We start from the raw sequence: 17380 nt of genomic DNA, 5'->3' as shown, positions 1-17380 counted from the left end.
TTTCTTTTTATCCCCCCCCCCCCCTTTTTCCCCCCAAAAAAATTCTTTCCCTCAAGATATGGTCATAATCACAATTCAAATTTCCAATGGAGTTGGCAACCATAATTACCCATTTAAATTTACCATAGTGCTAACTTAATCTATTTTATAATAGAATTAATAAAAATATAGTGTCAAATCTTTCATATGGATTTTTTTGTAAAAAAAAAAGATGAAAACATTTGCAGATATTTTTACTGGTCTTCCTTTATAAATATGCATTTCTTTAAACATAATTTAAAAGCAGTGTAAGGGAAGTAACCAAAACGTTGTATTTGGATTACCTCCCTTACACTGTTTTAGATTATCTTTATTGTTCATTAACCATTACTTTATACATAATTTAAAAGCAGTGTAAGGGAGATAATTTCAATGATGTATTTGATTTATCTCCCTTACACTGCTTTAAATTATGTTTTGTACTAAAGTATTTGTCCATTAACCAGGACAACCTTGTTTTTCCCCCTTTTTTGCCCCTAATTCCTAAACGGTTTGAGCCATAACCCCCCAAAGCAAATCCTAACCATCCCTTTGTGGTATGGAAACTTGTAGTATAATTTCAGAGAGATCCATACACCGTTCCACAGTTATTGTCTGGAAACTAGAAAATGCTCATTTTTGGCCCCTTTTTGGCCCCTAATTCCTTAACTGTTGGTACCATAACCCCCAAAATCAATCCCAACCTTCCTTTTGTGGTATTTAACCTTATGGTCAAATTTCAAAAAGATCCATTCACTTAAACTAAAGTTAGAGTGCGAAAACCAATATGTATTCGGACGACGACGCCGGACGACGACGACGACGACGACGACGACGACAACGTCATACCAATATACGACCACAAAATTTTTTTGCGGTCGTATAAAAATTTTGGGGTAACTTTCACTCATTTATGAAGGAAATGTGATAATAAAAGAGTAATTGAAGTAATCAAGCTGAATGAACTATCCCTATAAAAGTTTACTGACTCCATGGAGGTTTCAATAAGTCCTTACATAAAACTTAAATTTACGCCGCGTTCCAGAGAGGGACATAAAAAACTTCCCTTTTAGTGAATAATTTGTTGTTACTGCTTCAAAAATAATTTCATTTACTAATAACTTTATATTTATTAAAGCATTACTTAGGAAAAAGTTTTCTATTATAGCAAAATATAAGAAATAAGGAGAAAAAGTCAGAAAAAGCTCCCCAAAACACTGAGTATGGCTTGCTCTGTCTACTAATATTCATGGTAGAGTCCTATTTCAAGACAATTTTCTCATAAAATGTGTTTTTGAGACTCAATCCACTCAGAATATTTCATTTTTGTAATATTCCACTTAAATAGCATGAAATTTTAACAAATGAGAGTACACACAAGGTCAAAGGTGCATTTGCAGCTTCCCATAAAGAAGACTTTTTTGTTGAATAAACTGAATGTGATTTTTTCCCTTTGTAATACTGGTTATTTCAAGCATTGCTGTCAAGTTTGGTCATAATCAGTTCAATAGTTTGAGAAAAATCTAGTATAATGTAAGACGACATCTACAGCGATTCGAGCAAAATTTCCTCGAAAAATCCAAATCAAGCCGCATCATGATAGAATATAGTGTGGACCAATAAATGATCAAATATTTATCTCATCTGCCTACAATCAGTTGAATATGATAAAAAAGATGACTCTAGGATGATAAATACCACTAACAGACCTCTTTGTCTTCATTATAAGGTCTCTTTTGGTCCATTCATACCTCTCATTTCCTCAAAATTTCAACTTTTTAGGCCAATAAATAAAAAAAATTGGGGTAACTTTCACTCATTTATGAAGGAAATGTGATAATAAATGAGTAATTGAAGTAATCAAGCTGAATGAACTATCCATATAAAAGTTTACTGACTCCATGGAGGTTTCAATAAGTCCTTACATAAAACTTAAATTTTACGCCGTGTTCCAGAGAAGGACATAAAAAGCTTCCCTTTTAGTGAATAATTTGTTGTTACTGCTTCAAAAATAATTTCATTTACTAATAACTATATATTTATTAAAGCATTACTTACGAAAAAGTTTTCTATTATAGTAAAATATAAGAAATAAGGAGAAAAAGTCAGAAAAAGCTCCCCAAAGCAATGAGTATGGCTTGCTCTGTCTACTAATATTCATGGTAGAGTCCTATTTCAAGACAATTTTCTCATAAAATGTGTTTTTGAGACTCAATCCAATCAGAATATTTCATTTTTGTAATATTCCACTTAAATAGCATGAAATTTTAACAAATGAGAGTACACACAAGGTCAAAGGTGCATGTGCAGCTTCCCATAATAGGTGTAATACCACCATTGATTTCCCCTATTAGTCTTTGTTAAATTTGCACTTTTAAAAATTTGTGCAGAATTTATCTTTGTTTCAAATAAAGAAATACTTGGCATGAGTAAAGTTTTATCCTGTCCAGTACTATAGACAAAATTTCACATAACAATTCATTGCATATAAGAAAATAACCATCACTGGAAGTTAACCAATCAAATGTTCACCCCTTTTTTACCTGTGTACAAGCTTTAGTAACCATGTAACCTCAAGTTTCCAAAATATTCTATAATATTCAAGATATATGTTTATGACTCAGAAATTTTTTACTGCAATGAAATTTAGAAAGACCTCGATGCTTCATACCTTGTATGTACATGCCTTATGTTATGAAGTTTCTGTCTGTCATATGTCGATTGTTGTTGACCTCCGAGTCATTTTCATCGTTCAGCGACTGCTTAAAAATGTGTTGAGTTGTTTGTCATGTGAAATACTTCCTTATTTTGAGTTGTTTTGTCATGTGAAATACTTCCTTATTATGAGATTTGGTATATGGGATGCTTGCTAGGTCTACTTATCCATCAGACATGGTTCAACTGACCTCGACCTCATTTCATGGATCAGTGATTAATGTTTAAATTTTGTGGTCAAGTCTGTATCTTAGATACTATAAGCAATTGGTCAACTATATTTGGTGTATGCTGAGACTACTATAACACTAAAGGAGTTGTCTGATGATCATTAGCAAAAATATATAAAAATCTCCTTTGCAAAAGTTTGCTTCAAGTGGCTATTCCTTTAATATATAAAGATGTGTGGTTACTTGTTTTTTTTCTTTCATTGAACTGTTATCCAAACTGAGCGTGTTACACAATGTAGTGAATTTCTGCATTCCTGTCTTAGTTTTAATGTATATAATAATAAAAATGTATATTCAAAGACTTAAATATTTATTTCTCCATGTAAGACAAGCATGACAAATTCAATGAAATTAAAAAAAATACTAAAAAAAGTCATTTTCTCCTGTAGTACTTCTCCCTTCTTCTAATGCGTGATTTCTTTCTGGGGGTATTCCTACAATAAAGAATATATTAATAAATAAAAAGAAATAATGTTTGTCAAGTTTATAGCATAGGCAATTCATTAATTTTTAAGACAGTAATCTGAGACTTGAGACTCAGCAGTAATTGACCAAACATGTCAATATGGATCAAAATAGTTAAACTGATAAAGGATGCAGACCAAAGGTGCATGTACTTTTTACATCATGTTTGGGTCAATTATTTAAAAAAAATACGTCTATTTAGGAACTCATGGTGTACTGGTATTTCACATGGTGACACATTTTCATTGCATAGTATTATTATACTAGCATGTATAGACTGCATATATATTATCAAGGGAACCAAATATAAATCTAAATTTCTTTCACTAACAATACAAATTCACCTATCATACCTCATGTTGTGTGTGTGCAACTTGTCTCGTGTGTTTCTCAGTTCTGCAGCGGGAACTTACTGATACAGAAAAATTGGAATTTCATATAATTACAAATTTTACATCATTACATCGGTTAATTACTAAGGCTTGCACATACATTATCCGGAAAACAGATTGGTCATCTGAATGTAAGTTATGGGTGAGTTGCTCATTGACCCTGTCCCACGGACTGGTAATAACTCGAGGTTACTTTCCGGTTTGGTCGGTAAATTCAAGTCTATAACTGCACTTATTTTATTTAAAGTGCTTATAAACCAACATTTATGAACATGTCAAATCTTATATTCACACTTACCGGAACATAACACTCTTTATAAATCCACATTTGTTAATTATTATTTTCTCTTTCGCTGTCAAAAATGGCGGTCGAATCCTTCTTGTCAATCATTGCGAGTCACGTGCCGAGTCACGTGATCGAAGACTTACAATTAATTACTATTTGACTGGTCAGTACGGGAAGTGACCAATCTCTGTGTTATAGTAGTCTCAGGTGTATGGAATGATTGAACGGTGAACATGTCCAACTGGCAGGTTTCATCTGAACCTGACCTCTGCTCATTTTCATGTATCATTGGTCAATGTTAAGTTTTCATGGTTTTGTCCTTTTAGCAGATACTGTAAGCAATTGGTCAACTATATTTGTTGTATGGAATGATTGTAAGGTGAACATGTCTGTCTGGTAGGGTTCATCTGACCTAGACCTCATTTTCCGATGGTTCATTAATTTAGTCAATGTTCAATTTTGGTAATCAGGTCTGTTTCTCGGTTAATGTGGCCAGAGACATATTGTATTATATGTCTCTGATGTGGCTTACAGTATCTGAGTATATGCAATATGCAACTTTATTTAGTGTACAATATGAAATTTTATCATTGTAAGAAAAGCAGGCGAGACATTTCAACATGTGTACTCTTGTCATTTAAGTTGCATTTTATTAAGTTTATTTTTTGTTAGTATAATATATACAAAGTTGCCTTTACAAAGACTTTTAATAATCTGACCCCGTCCACCATATTGAAAATATTTATCAGTAGCTTAACTTTACTTGCATTTTTCTCACTTCAAATATTAAGATATTAGATCTATTGTAGCAGGAGCAATTCTGCTGGAGATTCGGGGATGCGGACCACAGCTTGTTCTAGTTTGTGAACTGATTAAACGGAGACGATGAATGCCAAATGTAAAAGCGCTATATAAATATCTATGTAAATGAAAACCAAAAACAGTGAAAACAATATATAATTTAATCAACAAATACAACTTTTATTATGTAACCCAAAAGTAGAGAAATTGAGCATTCAATGACTTCAATATTTACCCGTATTAAGAAGGCAAATATGCACTAACCTTAAACGGTGATTGGAAAGCACGGCTTTCCTAGGTTGGACTGAACGTCAGTCCTCAGACAATTCAACATAATAATTTCAAACCAGTTATATAAAATATATAAGTTTTCCGAAGAAGGTAATAAATGTTTGGCGACAATGCAAATACTAAACTTTAGAATATAAATAAATATCTTTAACCAATGAATTCAAAATAGCAATAGCTATTCAATTTTAACAAATATGTACTGAATAAGCATCATGTAAATCATTAAATAAAGAAATATGAAATTTATAGGGAAATAACAATTACATAATAATACTGTCTGCCACATTCCCCCTTAAGACAAACGATAAATTTCATAAATAAAGTCTGCAAACTTAAATGTCTATCAAATTGATGTATCTGCAACAATAAACACGAAAAATGCAAATGTCATGATTAAACATTAAATCAAATATACATCAGTTAAAGTTAAATAACGACACTGTCCAAGGGAGACCACAACACCAGTCCGCTACCCTCCTCCTCCCTTACGAAAACAAATGTATATTGATAACATTTGACAATTAAATTTAACAAAAGTCTATCAACGTTCATCAGATTGACGGATGTCAAGTTGGTTCAATATTCAACATTCAACATTCAATTTTTTTTTGGGGGGGGGGGGGGGATGTTTCATTCATTTTCAACATTCAACATTCGATTTCAACATTCAACATTCGTTTTCAACATTCGATTTTCAACATTCAACATTCTTTTTCATCATTCAACATTCGTTTTCAACATTGAACTTTCAACATTCGTTATCAACATTCAACATTCGTTTTCAATATTCGATTTTCAATTTTCAACATTCGTTTTCAATATTCAACATTCGTTTTCAACATTCAACATTCGTTTTCAACATTCAACATTCGTTTTGAACATTCAACATTCGATTTTCCACATTCAACATTCGTTTTCAACATTCGATTTTCAATATTCAACATCCGTTTTCAACATTCAACATTCGTTTTCGACATTCAACATTCGTTTTCAATATTCGATTTTCAATTTTCAACATTCGTTTTCAAATTCAACATTCGTTTTCAACATTCGATTTTCAACTTTCAACATTCGTTTTCAACATTCAACATTCGTTTTTAACATTCAACATTCGTTTTCAACATTCAACATTCGTTTTCAACATTCGACTTTCAACTTTCAACATTCGACTTTCAACTTTCAACATTCGTTTTCAACATTCAACATTCGTTTTCAACATTCAACATTCGATTTCAACATTCGATTTTCAACTTCGTTTTCAACATTCGATTTTCAACATTCAACATTCGATTTTCAACATTCAACATTCGTTTTCAACATTCAACATTCGTTTTCAACATTCAACATTCGTTTCCCACATTCCACATTCGTTTTCAACATTCGATTTTCAACTTTCAACATTCGTTTTCAACATTCAACATTTGTTTTCAACATTCGATATTCAACATTCAATATCGTTTTCGACATTCAACATTCGCTTTCAACATTCAACATTCGTTTTCAACATTCAACATTCGTTTTAAACATTCAACTTTCAACTTTCAACATTCGTTTTCAACATTCAACATTCGTTTTTAACATTCAACATTCGTTTTCAACATTCAACATTCGTTTTCAACATTCAATTTTCAACTTTCAACATTCGATTTTCAACATTCAACATTCGTTTTCAACATTCAACATTCGACTTTCAACTTTCAACATTCGTTTTCAACATTCAACATTCGTTTTCAACATTCAACATTCGATTTCAACATTCGATTTTCAACTTCGTTTTCAACATTCGATTTTCAACATTCAACATTCGATTTTCAACATTCAACATTCGTTTTCAACATTCAACATTCGTTTTCAACATTCAACATTCGTTTCCCACATTCCACATTCGTTTTCAACATTCGATTTTCAACTTTCAACATTCGTTTTCAACATTCAACATTTGTTTTCAACATTCGATATTCAACATTCAATATCGTTTTCGACATTCAACATTCGCTTTCAACATTCAACATTCGTTTTCAACATTCAACATTCGTTTTAAACATTCAACTTTCAACTTTCAACATTCGTTTTCAACATTCAACATTCGTTTTTAACATTCAACATTCGTTTTCAACATTCAACATTCGTTTTCAACATTCAATTTTCAACTTTCAACATTCGATTTTCAACATTCAACATTCGTTTTCAACATTCAACATTCGTTTTCAACATTCAACATTCGTTTTCAACATTCAACATTCGTTTTCCATATTCAACTTTCGTTTTCAACATTCAATTTTCAACTTTCAACATTCGTTTTCAACATTCAACATTCGTTTTAAACATTCAACATTCGTTTTCAACATTCAACATTCGTTTCCAACATTCGATTTTCAACTTTCATCATTCGTTTTCAACATTCAACATTAGTTTTCAACATTCAACATTCGTTTTCAACATTCGATTTTCAACATTCAACATTCGTTTTGAACATTCAACATTCGTTTTCAACATTCAACTTTCGTTTTGAACATTGAACATTCGTTTTCAACATTCAACATTCGTTTTCAACATTAAATATTCGTTTTCAACATTCAACATTCGTTTTCAACATTCGATTTTCAACATTCAATATTCGTTTTCAACATTCGATTTTCAACATTCAACATTCGTTTTCAACATTCGATTTTCAACATTCAACATCCGTTTTCAACATTCAATATTCGTTTTCAACATTCAACATTCGTTTTCAACATTCGATTTTCTATTTTCAACATTCGTTTTCAACATTCAACATTCGTTTTCAACATTCGATTTTCAACATTCAACATCCGTTTTCAACATTCAACATTTGTTTTCAACATTCAACATTCGTTTTCAACATTCGTTTTCAACATTCAACATTCGTTTTGAACATTCAACATTCGTTTTGAACATTCAACATTCGTTTTCAACATTCGATTTTCCACATTCAACATTCGTTTTCAACATTCGATTTTCAATATTCAACATCCGTTTTCAACATTCAACATTCGTTTTCGACATTCAACATTCGTTTTCAACATTCGATTTTCAATTTTCAACATTCGTTTTCAAATTCAACACTCGTTTTCAACATTCGATTTTCAACTTTCAACATTCGTTTTCAACATTCAACATTCGTTTTTAACATTCAGCATTCGTTTTCAACATTCAACATTCGTTTTCAACATTCGCTTTCAACTTTCAACATCCGTTTTCAACATTCAACATTCGTTTTCAACATTCAACATTCGATTTCAACATTCGATTTTCAACTTCGTTTTCAACATTCGATTTTCAGCATTCAACATTCGTTTTCAACATTCAACAATCGTTTTCAACATTCAACATTCGTTTCCACATTCCACATTCGTTTTCAACATTCGATTTTCAACTTTCAACATTCGTTTTCAACATTCAACATTCGTTTTCAACATTCAACATTCGTTTTCAACATTCAATTTTCAACTTTCAACATTCGTTTTCAACATTCAACATTCGTTTTCAACATTCAACATTCGTTTTCAACATTCAATTTTCAACTTTCAACATTCGTTTTCAACATTCAACATTCGTTTTCAACATTCAACATTCGTTTTCAACATTCTATTTTAACCTTTCAACATTCGTTTTCAACATTCAACATTCGATTTCAACATTCAACATTCGTTTTCCATATTCAACATTCGTTTTCAACATTCAATTTTCAACTTTCAACATTCGTTTTCAACATTCAACATTCGTTTTCAACATTCAACATTCGTTTTCAACATTCAACATTCGTTTCCAACATTCGATTTTCAACTTTCAACATTCGTTTTTAACATTCAACATTAGTTTTCAACATTCAACATTTGTTTTCAACATTCGATTTTCAATATTCAACATTCGTTTTGAACATTCAACATTCGTTTTCAGCATTCATCTTTCGTTTTGAACATTGAACATTCGTTTTCAACATTCAACATTCGTTTTCAACATTCAACATTCGTTTTCAACATTCGATTTTCAACATTCAACATTCGTTTTCAACATTCGATTTTCAACATTCAACATCCGTTTTCAACATTCAGCATTCGTTTTCAACATTCAACATTCGTTTTCAACATTCGATTTTCAATTTTCAACATTCGTTTTCAACATTCAACATTCGTTTTCAACATTCAACATTCGTTTTCAACATTCGATTTTCAACATTCAACATCCGTTTTCAACATTCAACATTTGTTTTCAACATTCAACATTCGTTTTCAACATTCGATTTTCAATTTTCAACATTCGTTTTCAACATTCAACATTCGATATCCAACATTCAAAATTCCTTTTCAACATTCGTTTTCAACATTCAACATTCGTTTTCAACATTCAGTATTTGTTTTCAACATTCGATTTTCAACTTTCATCATTCGTTTTTAACATTCAACATTCGTTTTCAACATTCGATTTTCAACTTTCAACATTCGTTTTAGAACCATCATATCATATTGAACATGTGTATTTAGTTTCAAATTGATTGGACATCAACTTCACCAAAAACTACCTTGACCAAAAACTTTAACCGGAAGCGGGCACTATCATTTTCTATGTTCCGTGGACCGTGAAATTGGTTCAAAACTCTGATTTGGCATTAAAATAAGAAAGATCATATCATAGAAAACATGTGTAATATGTTTTAATTTGATTGGACTTCATCAAAAACTACCATGACCAAAAACTGTAACATGAAGCGGGACAGATGAACGAACGAACGAATGGACGGAAGGACCGTAAACATAATGCCCCGAGGTGGTTCTATTCAGTGATTGTTCCTCGCAAGCTTATTACCTTTCAAGTTTCTTGCAGATGTTAACCGGATCGTGACATTGATAAGAAATAAACAAAGAAACCCGTGAAAAACGTGACAAATAAGTCATGACATTTTAGTAAAACTTTGCAATACAAGTATATAAAACATATCAAACTTTCTTCTTCAAATTGGAAGTTTCATATAACTTTTTAAAGAAAGTATAGCAAAAATACCGAGTCAGAAAAGGGGAAGTCCTCAAAACTAAAAAAAATAATAACGCTACATATATCAATCACGGAACAATTGTAAAACAACTGTCAAGTTTGCTCGCTAAAGCAAAATAAAAGAAAATACAAAAACTAGAGTGAAAAACAAAATAGAAATAATACTGAACCCTTTGTGTCCGAATAGCACATCATGACCAATCTGCACTAGGAATGTCCAAAGTTAAATAGTAAAACACCTGATAACGGGATGCATCAAAGCCGAGTCACCTGAAAAGGTATATGACCAATAGATACATAAAAACACGATGACAAATAACGAGGAACTAAAGTAGAATAAAACAAAGCATAACTTCAGCACCGAGAATCTATAACTCAAGACCATCTTGTAGTTTTTGTGAAGTAGACACATACTATTTATCTAATAGGTCGTGGTACTATCAAAAGAAATTTTTGAGAAAAAGGGCAATACGTTCTTTGACAAAGCTTGGCTCATTAATTTCATCCTCTGATGACGTTTTACAAAGTTTAAGTAGCAGCTGCAAGCCAGTGAACACCGTATTAGTTGAAAAATGTATACTCCATAATTGGGCGTGTTCTGGATATTGCTGATAAAGTTAGGAAAAAAATAACAACAATAAAACGACATTTATTTGTTCTTGGCGGAAAATCAATAATGAAACGAATGATACATAATTGTCTAACTGACAAGGACACAATGACGATTTGGAGACCAAACCTTGCCACCATAGGTCATTGTCAATGCTTTTGATGTGCTCTTTTTGCACTGCCTTCTGACGTTCAACCGTTCAACCAGGTCCCAAAACACATCATAGAACGTCTTAGCACCGTTAGTACTTATGTCATGCAGGATTTCATTTTATTTGAAGGAATAAGTTGTATAATTAATAATATTGGCGTGTCACTATTTGCTTGTCATTCTTTCTGATTTTATTCCGCCTTTAGTAGGACAACTCTATGCATTCTATGATAAATTATGATTGTTCACAGCAGTTTCGCACCTAACTACACCGTACTATATCTAATCGAATTTTAGCTTTGACGAATATTGTGTTCGAGTTCGAGAGTAAGCTTCATTATTGAGCGCAACACTTGGCAATACCTGATAAGGTCCAGTATAAACAATCATTAATATAGAAAACATTAAGAAATAACAGGACATATACAATATGAACATTTCGTGGATTTTTTTCTCTTTAGTCCTGCAATATTTATGTAAAAAATATAGCTCCTCCATCAATATCTTTCCACAAGTCATTTGTCTTGCGTATTTACAAATATAGGCACCACAATCGTACGAATTTCTTTGTTTTGGAAGCCTCTGAAACGAAATGTGTGACCTGCTTAACATGATGAAGTATTATAATGATTTCTAAATTAAAGGTTATGATAAGAGCAGCAAGCTAAAGATGAAAATTGTCTTAAACATTTTCCAAGTGAATATCCATAGGAAATATGCATTTATATATAAAATTGCCCTCGAATATGTATTTGTTCTATGACCGACCAATAAAATAAAAGAGTTCAACAATATAAAGAGAAAAAATAAGATATGGTATTACTGTTAATGAGACAACTATTGACACGCTACCAGTAACACGGATGTTAGCAAGTATTTGTTTTTAAACTGTGTTGGGCCTTAAACTGCAGTATATTTTTCAGAAAACTGAATAGAATAGGGTACGTTTCATGGGTATTTAATTTCTTTTATTGACTTACTCGTCATTTCTATATTAAAGAATAATTCAAAATAACATTATTGTTGTGTGTCCTTCTTAGCGAGGCCGCAACTCACCCTTTACATGGGATACTGACAACATCTGAAATCGATTAAGTATAATGATCTTGTATGGATTCATTTGATTTGTATAAGGCACAAAACAACTATCTAATGAAAGTAGACACACTAACAGATGTTTTTAAGTTTACAATCAATCGTTTTAACGACAACAATAATTTAGCAAAAAATGGCATTCATACAATATAATAGCATACCACTTATCATAACTTAATATGTTAAAGTTGGAAATGTATGAACTTTATATAATGAAGATCAAAGGACATCGTTAAGGATATTGAAAACATCAAAAAGTAGTAAATGTGAAAAATTGAAAAGCTAGGCGACGAAGATGATTACTCACATATACATGTTAAGTGTAAACTTATCACGACTTATAACATAGATAGATACATATTTCAGAGTTAAACAAACCAAGACCGTGATATGCAAGTAGCACAGTTCCAAAGCAATAAAGATCACATGGTTCGCAGAATCTTATATACATTGCCAAATTCATTTCTAAATTATTCTAACAGCTAGTATTCTTGAAATACAGGACTGGATACTTTTTCCACAACACCGACTTGGTTAACTTCAAGACGCAAAAAAAGTTGTTATCACACTAGTTGTGAAAAACGCACATGGTAAGAAAAGGGACATGGAACAGTATTGCCAATATAACAGAAAAAAATAACACGGAAATAAAGTTTAATCTGTTTTTCCATACTTTCTTTTTAATTAGTTTAATTGTAAAATAGAAATGTAGTTTTATAACTACATTTAATTTTTTTTTCATATTTGTCTTAAGTACGTTCCCTTGTCAGAACATCTATGGCGTAAATCGGAATTTTATAGAAGTGAAATCTAAATGACCAAAATACTATATTGTCATATACTGTGGATTAATTATTTTCGTGTGTACCACTTTTTGTGGTTAAAGGAAATATTACTTTTTTGTGTATAAATAAAAATTAACATAACAAAAATACCAAAATCCAAAACGAAAAGTCTCTAAGCAAATGGCAAATTGAAAATCAAAATCTCAAACACATCAAACGAATGGATAACAACTGTCATATTTGAATTGGTACAGACTTTTTCTTATGTAGATAATAGTGGATTAAACCTGGTTTTATAGAAAATTTCGTTGTTTTTTCAAAGGTCTATATAAAAACTCATTGAAAATTTTCACTTCGTTTAAATTTAAAATCGTGGTTAATCTGAATACACAGAATTCACGGACATTGGTTTGAAGTGACGAACTATGTATTCATAGTATAATGAATGGCATAAGTTGCCAGGAACTAACAAATTGTCATCAGGTATTTACTTGTTTCTTCTGTATAGACATCAATGACATTTTGACATTTCATATATATCATGTATATTAGAAACGTATGACAAAACACTGCCAACATCATAGAAACACTGATTATGCTGCGAATCAGAATCCACTATTCAAAAGTATTCCAGTTTACCAATATGCTGATGATGCAACAGAACAAGACAGAATAAAAAAACAAACTATTTCTAATCGAATGTTGAAAACGAATTTTGAATGTTGAAAACCAATTTTGAAAACGAATGTTGAATGTTGAAAACGAATGTTGAAAGTTGAAAATCGAAAGTTGAAAACGAATGTTGAATGTTGAAAATCGAATGTTGAAATTGAATGTTGAATGTTGAAAACGAGTGTTGAATGTTGAAAACGAATGTTGAAAGTTGAAAATCGAATGTTGAAAACGAATGTTGAATGTTGAAAACGAATGTTGAAAGTTGAAAATCGAATGTTGAATGTTTAAAACGAATGTTGAATGTTGAAAATCGAATGTTGAAAACGAATGTTGAATGTTGAAAACGAATGTTGAAAGTTGAAAATCGAATGTTGAAAACGAATGTTGAATGTTGAAAGTTGAAAATCGAATATTGAAAACGAATGTTGAATGTTGAAAACGAATGTTGAATGTTGAAAACGAATGTTGAATGTTGAAAACGAATTTTGAAAGTTGAAAATCGGATGTTGAAAACGAATGTTGAATGTTGAAAAAGAATGTTGAATGTTTAAAATCGAATGTTGAAATCGAATGTTGAATGTTGAAAACGAATGTTGAAAACGAATGTCGAATAATGAAAACGAATGTTGAAAGTTGAAAATCGAATGTTGAAAACGAATGTTGAATGTTGAAAACGAATGTTTAATGTTGAAAACGAATGTTGAATGTTGAAAACAAATGTTGAATGTTGAAAACGAATGTTGAAAACGAATGTTGAAAGTTACAAATCGAATGTTGAAAACGAATGTTGAATGTTGAAAACGAATGTTGAATGTTGAAAACGAATGTTGAAAATTGAAAATTGAATGTTGAAAACGAATGTTAAATGTTGAAAAAGAATGAATGTTTGATGTGGAAAACGAATGTTGAATGTTGAAAACGAATGTTGAAAGTTGAAAATCGAATATTGAAAACGAATGTTGAATATTGAAAACGAATGTTGAATGTTGAAAACGAATGTTGAAATTTAAAAATCGAATGTTGAAAACGAATGTTGAATGTTGAAAACGAATGTTGAATGTTGAAAACGAATGTTGAAAGTTGAAAATCGAATGTTGAAAACGAATGTTAAATGTTGAAAAAGAATGTTGAATGTTATATCGAATGTTGAAAACGAATGTTGAATGTTGAAAACGAATGTTGAATGATGAAAACGAATGTTGAAAGTTGAAAATCGAATGTTGAAAACGAAAGTTGAATGTTGAAAACGAATGTTTCATGTTGAAAATCGAAAGTTGAAAAAAAAGTTTAACAAAAAAAAATTTTGAATGTTGAATGTTGAACTCGAATGTTGAATGTTGAAAATAGAAAGTTGAAAAAAAAAAAAAAATTGAAAATAAATTGAAAAAAAAGTTTAATAAAAAAAAAATTGGAATGTTGAATGTTGAAATCGAATGTTGAATGTTGAAAATGAATGAAACAACCCCCCCCCCCCCCCCCCCCCCCAAAAAAAAAAAAAAAAAAAAAAAAAATTTGAATGTTGATTGTTGAATGTTGAATATTGAACCAACTTGACATCCGTATCAGATTGAATGTCTTTCAAACACAGATAAAAATATCACTTTTAGATAAATGTCACTGTATAATACATACACAAACACACATCAGAATTTGGTTCAAAGGTTAACGGACGCGACTTTAAGTCTTCTTGGTAAGAGGTCTTCTGATTCAGTGGAATTGCATCTAAGGTAACGGCAAAGCTAATGTAGAAATCCATGAAAAGTTGTACCAGGCAATGTCCACCAATGTTGATCTCACAGTGGCACATTTGATGTGTACCGCCGGGTCCTATTACTGCATTCCAGCGTTGTTGATAACGGTAGCACAAATGGTGTACCACCGGAGATGGATCGGGTCCATCTATATGCAAGGTTCTCAAAATAAAGTTGGACGATGCCCAGTTTTTTTTTGCAAGATTCTAAAAATAGAATGGACGATGCCCAAATTTTGCGCAAGGTACTAAATAATGGATCGATGCATCTGTATGAGCTAGAAGTGTTCCTAACTTGAAGCTTAACTTTAACTCTATTGGTTTCTGCCATGACAAAAGTCAAGAAGTCGGATTTCCATAAACTCTCTAAATACTAAATATTTAGCTAGAGATTACAATCCAGACAAATGAGCAACAACTCATAAAACAAACCAATTCCTACTAAAACTAGCTAACGGTTTACACTTCAAACTACACAGAAGATCAGCCATAATTCAAGCCAGTAATAAAAATGAAAAATATAACAAGATGAGATGCACGGCATCCCTCCCTTGGAAAACGAAAACCAAACAGCCAAAACTGAAAAGTGTAACATCTCTGAGTACATTGAAATAAACCTAATTTAAAACTGTATATATACAACACAATGTAAAAACAAACATTAAATCAAACAAAGGTAACAACATCCGAACTACTAGTACAATATCGGTGTTCCAATTCATTCATTAAGATACCATCTAGTTTTGAAAATTCAATCTGATTGTCTGCAGACTTTTCAACTATAGAGTGAACTTTGATAGACATATTTGGACACTTTGACCTGACATGACCAGACTGATGACATCTAAAACATTTCTTAGGTTTATGTTTCCTACGTGATTTCAATCGCCTCATCAATATATTAATTAAAATTTCAAAACTGTTATGAACAGCATTACAACAAACTGAACTTTCTGACTCATCAATAGTCTCAGGAACACCAGAAAAATGAACAGCTTCATATTCCATAGCTAGTGATAAAGCCTCATCTAAACTACGAGGGTGCTTGAACGTGACAAATTTAGCCATCTCAATATTCAAACATGATGTAAATAAGTCAGTAAAATACACATCTAAATCTGAAAAATTATCAGGATAAGCCCTATGAGCTAGTATCTTAAAACGCTGACCAAATTCAGAAATTGTTTCATTTTCCTTCAAACTACAAACTCGTAGTTGAAATTTAAAATATGCCACCCGCTCCTTAGGATTGAACCTTTGAATGAGTAAATTTTTCCAGCAGTAATAATCATACAACTGTGACCTTTTTACGAAACGTAAAATAGTTTGAGCATGACCTCTCAAATTCATTATTAACTGACATGCCATTTATTCCAAAGAGAAACGGTCTCAAAATGAACAAAATAATCTGTAATATTAATGCTGACACCGTCAAACAAACAAGGTTTTTCTTCAAACCTAATCATAAATGAATATACATTTACAAAATGAACCAAACGATGAAAATAAAATACCCCTGTAGCAACTATCCGCCCAACTCTTCAAAACTGGTCTGCTTAGGACTGTCATGTCTAATTACACCAAGCACTGACTCAAATGTCTGCTCCATTTCTTATGAATTTTCCCCAAAATAATTTAGTTCAGTCACAAACCAGAAAAGTTGCTTTAAAATTCTACCTCCGCCTCGCGGGACCAAAATGTAGCAGGAGCAATTCTGCTGGAGATTCGGGGATGCGGACCACAGCTTGTTCTAGTTTGTGAACTGATTAAACGGAGACGATGGATGCCAAATGTAAAAGCGCTATATAAAAATCTATGTAAATGAAAACCAAAAACAGTGAAAACAAGTAATAGCTTTTCTAAAAAAGCTAGCCGTCTCTTAGCTGATGAAAGTGGAAAGTGTTCTCGCTTTGTAGATTAATTCATTCAGAATAGCCTTGCAAATCAATCAACAAATTTTACCAAACACGTTATGAAGCAGTATATCATTTAAGTTGGGTGTTAAATAAGGCCCTTATCGTACTAATCCTTCAAAGCTTAACATACCGGATTGACATAATATTTTGTGAGAGACGGTTCTTTTAAAATGACAACAGCATTTTCG

General features: G+C 31.6%; 1 long non-coding RNA gene across 1 annotated transcript; it reads right to left on the bottom strand.

Annotated features, from left to right (window-relative positions):
- Positions 1-3256: 3256 nt before the first annotated feature.
- LOC127712446 (uncharacterized) lies at positions 3257-4312 on the bottom strand. The gene is made up of 2 exons (XR_007987075.1): positions 4119-4312; positions 3257-3397 (listed from the first exon to the last, which is right to left on the bottom strand). It is a non-coding gene; the product is annotated as an uncharacterized LOC127712446 (long non-coding RNA).
- Between the last annotated feature and the right edge of the window lie 13068 nt (positions 4313-17380).

Source organism: Mytilus californianus, unplaced genomic scaffold (genome assembly GCF_021869535.1).
Source record: "Mytilus californianus isolate M0D057914Y unplaced genomic scaffold, xbMytCali1.0.p SCAF_8, whole genome shotgun sequence".
Taxonomy (NCBI): Eukaryota; Metazoa; Mollusca; class Bivalvia; order Mytilida; family Mytilidae; genus Mytilus; species Mytilus californianus.
The sequence above is the reverse complement of the archived record's forward strand: the minus strand, read 5'-3'. Positions and strand labels throughout refer to the sequence as shown.